We start from the raw sequence: 10,232 nt of genomic DNA, 5'->3' as shown, positions 1-10,232 counted from the left end.
TTATCTGTGATATAGTTTATATTTAAGTAGTATAGTATACAGTATTTTTTATAGTATATTTCATTTATTTATTTATCTTACATATTTTGATATATTATTTTTGAAGTGGTACTTTTGTATTTTCTTATTGCCTTGAGAAAAACCACTGTATTATTTTGGGTAAGAGTAAATTGAATAGATGGTGAGAGACTAAATGAACATGTCTGCAGAAGTGTAAATACACGATTGTCCCAATGAACTGATACGGGACGCACTTCACGTCGCTCAGTGCTAACAGAGATAGGTTAGTGCGAGGGAGATGTCAGAGAAATGACAGAATCCCAAAACCTTGGCAATCTAACGAACAAACAAAATTTCAGGTCTAATTGGAGGACTGGCCTGTTCGGTGTTCGGATGTCTGGAAGTTCGAAAACAGAAAATCACAGCAACCTTTCTTTAAAAATAAGAGAAGAAAAAAACAACCTGTTGGTTCCCTGATTATGTGTTGTGGTCGTCACACAACTCAGAGAAAACAGCATGGGGAAAAAAAAAACCAACCTTTTATTTACTTTCTGGAGTGCCAAGGTGAGCTGAGCGTGAGGGCCTGCGATGCTTTCAATCCCGCGGACAAATGCAACTGCAAAAAAAAGAAGACAACAGGCTGGAAGAAAAAGGAGAGAACGAGAGATTGCCGTGGAGCCAGCCCGCAGCTACACTTTGCTGTCTGACTGCACTGTAGCTAACAAAAGTGGGGTGGGAGAAACACACACACACACACACACACACACACACACACACACACACACACGCACAAAAACACAGTTAGAAAAAGATTTCATTGCTTTTTCCGCATCTCCCCAACATTGGTGTGTGAAGCTGTAGTGGTGTTATTTCTTCTGGGGCAGAGTGTCATATCAGAAGCTCTTTCTATCCAGGTTGACATGCTCCGGCGGGCATGTTGGAGCATGTCAATCCTTGCATCCTTCTGTCCAACAGTTGAACGACCAGAAATTAGCCACTCCTACGGTTGGCGACTTCAGAAAACGCTTGCAAATAGCATGGGACATGCTCCAAATGAATGCTAACCATGTAATGTAAGTACCAAATTTTGTAAAAATGTAAAAAAATAAAATAAAAAAAGACACAACACAGTTTTAGCTGCTCCATGTGTTGATGGAAACAAAAACAAAATGACAGAGGGCAGAGTGAACCCATTTGAGGAGAAAGTTCATGGATATGGCATGACACTCACTCTAATCAATGCTAATGTTGGCTAAAATTACACAGGTTAAAACCCAAAATTTGAAGAATCTGGTTTTGTTTGAACTGTGACAATGTGATGTTTTCAAGGGGATCGACATCAGTGATGGACCTGGATCTGACACAGAACTTTGCAAAAAATATGCACTTGGCTTAGTTTTAACTTGACTTTGGATAAATAAAACTAAACAAAGTGTAACACATGTGACAGTGTCACCGTCGCCGAAGAGGTCTCCTACTCTGCTCATTAGCCTATCAATGCAGAGGACGAGGGCATCAAAGTAGGCTGTGTCCCTCCCTCGCCCTCTTGCTTCTGGACCCGAAGGCTCCTTCCGTTTTCCCGGCCTTCTGGTTGCTCTGCTGCGTTCGGGTACACGGCTGCATCGTTTGCATGTTGCTTTAGCTGTCATTTGCTTCATTTCGTAATCTTTAAACTTTGTTTAGTGGTCCATTGTGGTCAATGGGACACTGGCAAGCTGTTTTGTGTGCCCGAGTTTTTAAGAGGATCAGGCGCGGACATTTTAGTATTCAAATTTAGTTTCGATATTTATTATGGCTTATTAGCATAGGTGCGTAGTGCTCCACCTTTCCATTTTTTTTTGTGTGTTTCCTGAACACATCATCGGCATCTTGTCTAAGTTTTGTAGTATCTGTTCGTTTTGTTTCATTTAAGTACCTTGTATTGCTTGGGTTTACTGATTAATTATTTTTCTTTCATGTCAATTCAATGATTATGTCCTTTTTTTCTCCTTCGTTGATAACTCTGGCCAGAGACAGTCTTTGTTGTTCGCTCTTTTTGTTTATTTCTGGTTAGGTTACTAGTTATTCTGATGTCTAACTCAACTGCCTCCGACACCTAATCGCTTGGGGTTCTGCTGCGTGTGCGTGGGAAAATTGCATTGTTTATTTTTTTCTATTTCAGTACATAGGGCTGATTTTAGGGAGTTTTGGTTAACCAACTGTTTATCCTTTGTTTTGTAGTCGCTGAGAGCTGCTGGTGATGGCGGTATCCCGGGTGGTGGGCCCCTTCGAGTGCTGTGATCCACTTTTTTTTTTGCACTTCACTTTCGTTGCAGGTGTGTCACGTGTGAGTTGAAATTATTTATTGTCATTGTTGAACAAAGTTAACGAAATTTGTTTGGAGCATCCCCGTTGTTTGTCCTGAACCCCCCCCCCCCCCCAGCCCTCTTGTGGGGATGCAGGGACGGGGGCGCCACTCCTTTGCTATTAACCTCCATCTGGATGTACGGCTGTAGGCACTGTATGTGTGGGCAGGGGCGGTGGGGCTGGTGTTGGAGGCAGCTTGATCGTGATGAATGAAAATCGATGATACAGTACGTCCCGGCGGCGTGTAATGAGCTTGTCTCTAAAGTCGTCCGCACGTCTGCAAAGAGGTGAAAAAAAGAGCAAAATGTTTTGGCTCCAGCTGTGGCCTCCTAATTCAAGAACAAACGCGTCTCTTGAAAAGCCAAAGGAATGGCCAGCACCCGTCCTTTGGTTGGTTTTGTTTTTGTTTTTATTTTTTCCATTTCTGCTCTGAATTTTTGAATACAGCCCTGAAACGCTGCCAAACGTCGCTGCACGACAAGGGGAAGAAGAAATTACTTTTTTTTTGCTGGCGTTCTGATTAGAATAACTCTTTTCTTGTCTTTTCTTTTGTTCTTTTTTTTTTGTGGGGGGGGTTCCTCCCCCGTTCGGCCCCCCTCATCGGTAAGCCTCAGTTTCTACCGTAGAGTTAGGAGCTTAGTAGCTCCGTTTTAAATGAATGTTTGTTTGTTTTTTATTTCAATGTTGATTAAAATTGGTTTTATATGTTAAACATTTTGAACCAATTTGCCTATTTATTACCTTTGTGTTTAGTTAGAGTTCCCCGGGCGAAATTCCCAGGGTGGCGTTGTCGGTTCCTTTCATTGTTTTAAATTCACAAGATTAAATCTTACTTTATCAGATAGTTATAGCCCTTGCATCGCCACACACAGTATGGAGGCAAGTCCGTCACCAATTATATTCCCCTTACAAACACAACATGGTAACAGATGGCCACCCTGTTGATTTTTTTGTTGTATCCAGCACAATGTTAAGTAATGTTAGTATGTTCAGCTGATTCATGCGCACATGGTTGTGGCACTATATATTTTATTGTTTGTGTGATACCCAGTGTGCATACCGTGCTTTGCTGTGCTCTGTAGTGGTGAAAAAAAACCCCGTTACTGACACATTTCTGGCTGCTTCTTCTATCAGCTTGTCACTTCATATCCTTGGGAAAAATCCCTGTGAGCTTTTGTTCTTTCTACCTCTGGAGTGGCAAGTACTCAGCTCCCCAGGAGGATTGGCTTCGGGTGATGGCAAAAAATACACGGGTGGACATGTGGTGGCTTGGAATGCGGGAACCTGCATCCTCCAACCGGAGCAACGGGATTTAATTGGGTGAACTTCCACTTTCTCGCCCGCTGCCACTTTCACTTTTGTTTCAGGATGCGGTGTCACGTTGTTCACTGGGAAGGGGCCTCAAGGACGCCGGTCAGCAGCCAGGCGTGCTCCTTTATCGCGTTCTCCCTCGGCCAGCGGTATTGATCTAGCAATACCCAATTAGCATTCGATATCACCTCTCTCATTAAAAATCGTGATTGCAGATACCTCGCCCAGGACGAACGGCTGGCTAGGGAATTTGCAGCTCGACGGCTGATTGGTGTCACCGTTGAGAGTTAACGAGCTTGCTGCGGCAACATGAGGATCGGGCATGCGCGTGCATGTTTTTTCTTGTGCACGCGCACGTTGATTGCTTTGTGGTTCCTGTTCCGTTGTGCAGAAGTGTCACAACTGGTAATCAAAGGATGAGCTGGTGGACGATAACAAAGTAGTACCGTTTGTGGGTGTGACTCCGTCTGAAGTGATCATTGTTGACTGTCAGGCAGGAATTCTCACCGTTTTTTTTTTTAATGTTATTGATCCTTTCAAATCAAAGTCTTTTGGGCCTAGCAAGCAGATACATTCAGACAGTGCATGGAGAAGATGCATTGACGCTGGCCACAATTCAAGCAGCCTGAAAAACAAACCCGAGGAGGTAACGGTGGGTATGCTACACCTGCATTTCTCTGACGAATTGTTCCAGGCTGCGAATCCTCTGCCGGATGATCAAAGAAGTTTCCGAAGGTAAGGGTCTTAATCTGGGATTTGCAGATTAAAAAAAGGGCAAAACCCCAAGTGCTCATCATCAGAGGGTTCCTGCATTCAAATGCGGCCTTATCGCGGCCCAATCTGGAGTCGTGTGGAAAAACTCTGGACCCCCCGCCGCCCGCTGCGATCTCCTGATGAAAATTTGTCATTTCCACTGTCGCCATGGGAGAAGCAGAGGGCGATATTAATGCATTCCGCGGGAATTGGAATGCGTGAAGTGCTCTTAGCGTTGGCCGGGTGGAGCCACCACAAGTGCTGCGATTACAGGACCCGTCCCTTCAGGAATAATTCTGCACAATATGGACTCGGTGCGCCGCATTTGCTTGTAATAAATCATGTTTTCAATGACGGTCCTTTAATACACGATCCATCAGTGCCTCCAGGACTGAAGAAGTCCACGGGGAGTGGCGCTCACCAGCCCGGCCCTCTGTGTAAATAATCGTCCACTTGAATCAGGTTGAAAGCAGACAGTGCAGCCCATCCCAGCATTAATGCCTCAATAGAGGCTCGAAATGAATCTTCCTGACGGGATTTTTACCAAGGCAAACTGTGATTGAAAATGCAAAAAAGCAAAAAAGATCAAAATGTTGGAAATCGCAGAATTTCCTCATACCTTGGGCCTCCGTCAAGATGTTTCCATTCCCTTTTTGTGATTGGATTTGCACCTGAAAAGTACGTCATGGACTGTGAAGACTAAAAGTTTGCAAATTTTACAATGCAAATACAAAAGAGAGGTGCCCGATCTAAAACAAGATTACAGTTATGATTTGTAAGCCCTCTGGAATAACTTGCTCCCCCCCAAAATGGGTTAGGTATTAACAAGCGACATTGTTGAATATTTTCAGTCTGCTACTTTTTGTTTCTTTTTTTAATGTGTTTGATTGAATTATACTGATCAAATTAAAACTCACTGTATGGTCCGTGTAGATGGGAAATCAATAGACTTGTACAGATTGATACTCAAGTTTCAATACTTGCAATAAGTGACGTGTGTGTCTCCGGATCGATTCTCACAAAAAAGTATAGTTAATGTATAGATACTAGTACCGGTTTGCACAAAGTTGTTTTTAGCAAGTAATATAAAATCAATAAGGAAAACAAAAAACAGTGGTATCAGTATAATTGATATTTATTGGCAATACTGTTCTTTGCTTTTGCTTTCGGGATTTTCAACAAAAGTCTGTGATACTACACATTGCTAATAATAAAGACATAGCGTGTCACAATTTCACAAGCATTTGAAACCTCAATTATCAGTCCTATTATCAGCGTCACCTGCTTATGCCCGGCTAAATTAGCCAGCCATCCTATGATCTCTGACTCTTCAGAATTTGTTATCACATGGCACACTCAGTACGCAGTATTTTCGAGTGAATCAGCCGTTAAAAATACTTGTTGGCAGACAGATGATGAGGTAAAGGAAAGCTGCGCTCAAACAAACAAAGACCCCATGTCATTAGAGTCCGAGTGGGACAATGCACATGAAACTGTCGACTATATAGCCTCATTTGTGCTCAAACGGGTGCTGCTTTTCGTGAAAATTGCTGAACTGAGGAGGTTTCACACCACAGCTGGCGCAGCAGCGGGGCCACGGGCCAAACAAATTTACTCTGAAATTCAGACTGGCCCAAGATCAATAGTAATTAGATCCCTCATAAGTTTCACTCCACTTAAGTTTGTTTACCTGGCACGTTTCACACCAGTCATCCCAAGATGGGGGTATTTCAGCAGAACTGAGATGTCAAAGGTCGAACACGACTCTCGACAATCGCCAGATTCATCGCGGATTCCAGCGGCGGTATTGACTCGCGGCACTGTTTTTTTCCCCCCTTCGTTTGGTTCCCCCGGCAGTTGCAAAAGTAACGGGTCATTTGCAAATATGGCGAGACGTGCGTGGGCCACGTGATTATAGCTGCGGCGGGAGATCTTTGACAAGTTCACCTCTGAGATCTGGCCAACACGATAAGCCCGGCTGGAGCTGTCAGTGAAAGTCTTGCAAGTTCAAGGCAGAGCCCTCCCCGTGCTGAAAATTTGACGGGAACCAAACTAATTGAATAAAGCGTCAGCAACATATGAGGCCACGTGATTGACAGGTGCCTTAACGAGGTTGACTAACCTGATCTGAATGGTGCAGTTTGAGCGAGCCACAATATTCAGTTAGTTACATACAATAGCAGTGATATTAATTCCAATCTGAAACGAAGTGAAACCAAAGGTGATTATTACGATACCATTTTTTCACATTTTACATTTTTCATTTACCCTGGTTTATTGTTTTGTTTTTATACGTTAAGACAAGGGAATTTTTAAAAATGAAGTAATTCAAATTACAGCCACTCCATGACATAAAGTAACAAATTATCGTTGATGATTTACACAGCCATAGTGCGTACAAGTTACACATGTCTGGAATTGATGGAAAGATACCCTTTAAAGCAACTCTAGGTGACTTTTCAACCATAAAATTATGATTCCAAACTCAGTAAAGCGATAGATAAATGATTAATAGGATCAATGGTGCCGCCTCGGTAGCGAGAGGGGGGGTTGTGCCGGCTGTAACTGCACTGTCTAACTTTCACGCACGACCCGACACGGCTTCCTGTGTCGTCATTACATGGGACGAACCACTTTACGGCAACGTCACACGTTTATTTAGAGGCGGTCTTAGCCAGCGGCCACTTGGATTTTTCATCATTTCAACTAACAACATGGCAGAGCCAGCTCGGAAAGGAAAGAGGGTTTTGTCTGAGGAGTCAAAGAAAAGAAAGAGAGAACACAATCGAGCACGAGCCCGGACTGGAATAGATATTGGACCAGCTTACACTCAGTGGCGCGAGCTGAGAGAGGAAAAAAGGTTAAAAACTGATTAACATACATACTACTATTACAAATACATAAGATTGTAAAATGACGGAATGGAACCCAATAAGTAACCTCGATGAAAAAAGTTCATCGAGGTTCAAAAGTTCAAAAGTGTTGAACGTTTGCTACGTGTTATTGTCAATGTCTGTTTTGCATTTCATATTGGTGTTTTTCCTGAACACATACGAGCGCTCCAGCTAGGTGACTATTAGTATTTTCCCACATCAATAAACTAGCGCTGCAGCGTGTTTACTTCGTCACTTCGCCATTTCCCAAGAATCAATGCGACGTTGCGTCGTCTGAACAGTTGTAGGCATTACAGCTACACGAGTCTATAATCTGTTGTAATAGTATAGCCATTATGCACCACATCATTTCCAAGCAATTTTCATCGACGAGATTGATGCGAACCAAGCGCAAAACACTGCCGTCTGTTTAAGCAATACACTCTCCTTGTTTGTGTAATTGTACTCGTCTGTCACGTTCAAAAGAACAATATAACAATATTTAAAACAAACAAACATGAACGAATGTTACTTTACTTTGTCGGTAGACATATTTCCAAGCAGTTCTTCAGTATGTTGGTTGTGTCAACAAACCCACGTGAAGGACTGGTATTTTTCCTCTTTACGACACCGGCAAAGAGTATTTGCGGTTCTCAACCAGCAGGGAGTAGTAATGAGTCCAAGTTACCTAGAGTTGCTTTAAAGGGTGAGAAGAAATACTCATCGTGTTTTAGGCTATTCCTCTTAGCAGTTAAGTGGAGATCTGATTAAAATAAATAAATAAATAAATAAAAGAAAAATTCTGTGCGCTGACGTGCTGTGAAATGACTCTGAAACCGGGGCCCCTGGCTAATGAGGGGGGAAATGACAGCGCTGTGCGCAGGCTGTCATTTCAAAGAGCTGAATTGAAATGGTAACATTGCAGTTTTACACAAATCGCAACATCATTACAGCAGTTGGTTTCAGTGGCGTGAAAAGGGCACATTTGTTTGTACTTGGCTCTGGTGTTATGTACTGCTTTAGTGTACTAATAAGAAGGTTGGCGTGCTCAGCCTCAGCTCATTCATTTCACACACAAATCTGGTGCTAATTTAAGGTGCTAAACATGCAACTTTTTTTCCTGTACCGTTTAGGTATTGCGGTAACCACTATCTGTTTGTGTTGTGTTGTGTGTGTTTGTTTGTTTTTTCAGATTCTCTGCACGCATTATCAGTAAGCAACCATCAGCTGGACCTTCTCATTGCTTGCCGCTCTGTCTAGCTAGTGGTAATTTTTTTTTCGTGCAGCACCAAGAACAGAAACATTGTACTAAACTAGTACCAGGTACCAAGTACTACCACCTAGTGGAAATTCCTTAAAAACTGAACAGAGCCGAGTTCGTGCTAGTAGAACAGCCCAATGACTGGACTTTGTCTGTATTCCTTTGGGTCAACCCAACCTTCTAAGTGTTTTTCTGACCTCTTACAGTCTAAATTCAGGCTGTTTTATTGTCTGTCTCGAAAAGTGAATGATAATTTAAAAGAACCGCAAGGACTTTGAGGTTAGCACGATTTATTTCTAATCTTTTGGGGCAACTGCTGATGGTTCACCCTTCTTTAAACATTGCGAGGTCGTTGTTCTGTGTCATCGCTGCCTGCACAATCTGTTTTTTTTTTTGCCATGAATCTGCTCGCTTGAAACCCAGTCGAGTAGGCACTCAAATAGTACCTGGCACCAATGGAAAGGCTCAAAAACTGAGAAGAACCCCGAGCCAAATAGGCACAAGTGAGAAAAGGCCCAATTAGCTGGTAGAAAAGAGAAGTTGAGGATTCACATTTGTCCTGGGGTAATCGCCCGCTGCTAATTGGCCCCGCAGCTGAATCCCGTCATTGTCTAAGTGGCCGAGGCCGCGAGGTGAAGAGAGGTGACGGCTGCTGCCGGCTGCTTCATCTCCATTGTGGCGAGGAAAAAAAAAGAAAAAAGAAAAGAAAAGGCCCTCCGGGAATCGCCTTTTCAGTGCTGAATCTGAGTACGCCCGCGACGGCCCTCCTCAGCAGGAGGAGCGGTGTTCGCAGTTGGGGACACGAGCGGAACAAGAGGCAAGCTGTTCTGGACACTGAGCGTTAAAGAGACACATTCCATATGTTGGGCCGCTCCCACCAGATGGGGATGATTCCTCCCAGAGTTGCTTTCATTAATGTGCGTCAGCGTGCAAGAAAACTATCTCATTTGTTGTTACCCCTCTTTATGCCCAGGGCGCTTTTCTTGAGTAATAAAAATAATAATAATTAAAAAAAGTTTGTGACCCACTATCAATGGGTCAAATGACAGAACATAATTTGCTTTGTTATTACAGGCTCGCTGGTGACATTTCTTTGGTTCTTTTTATCTGCTGCAGACGTAATTTTGAAAACAGCCCTGTGGAATTGAAGCTTAATTGTTATTAAACTGGGGGGAGTAGGGGTGGTGAAGATAAAAAAAAAAAAAAGTAAAGTAAAATGACTGTTTTGATCCCAATAAAAAAGCAGCGTAGTTGTTTTCCTGTCTTTGTGGAAAACCTGCTTGCTTCTCGCTACACTTGTGGTCAGCGTCTACCGTTATCTGAAATTCATAATTGGCAGCACGAAATAGACAAATCTCCATTTGACCGAAGATGCACATCGCTGCCAATTACAACCAATTACAATCCCCCCCACCCCACCGCAACACACTGGTTAGCTTCGCAGCTAGCTACGTGTGCATCAGCTGCAGCTAGCTGTTATTGGCGTATTGTCGTAGTGCTGTAAATATGGTGCTTTCGATGGAAAAAAAACATTTGCTTTCTTCATTTTGCATTTGAACCGGCAAATAAAATGCACAAGATGTCAAGTTCAGCGAGTGCACGGCGTGCGAGGCGCAAGGAAGAAATGCGAATGAGGCGGTTCAAGTCCAACAATCTTGTTGCCAAATCACTTGAGACGGACAGAAAAA

This window comes from Nelusetta ayraudi, unplaced genomic scaffold, assembly GCF_046127955.1.
Source record: "Nelusetta ayraudi isolate G7.1 ecotype Tasmania unplaced genomic scaffold, CSIRO-AGI_Nayr_v1 ptg000006l, whole genome shotgun sequence".
Taxonomy (NCBI): domain Eukaryota; kingdom Metazoa; phylum Chordata; class Actinopteri; order Tetraodontiformes; family Monacanthidae; genus Nelusetta; species Nelusetta ayraudi.
This window is presented reverse-complemented; position numbering follows the sequence as displayed.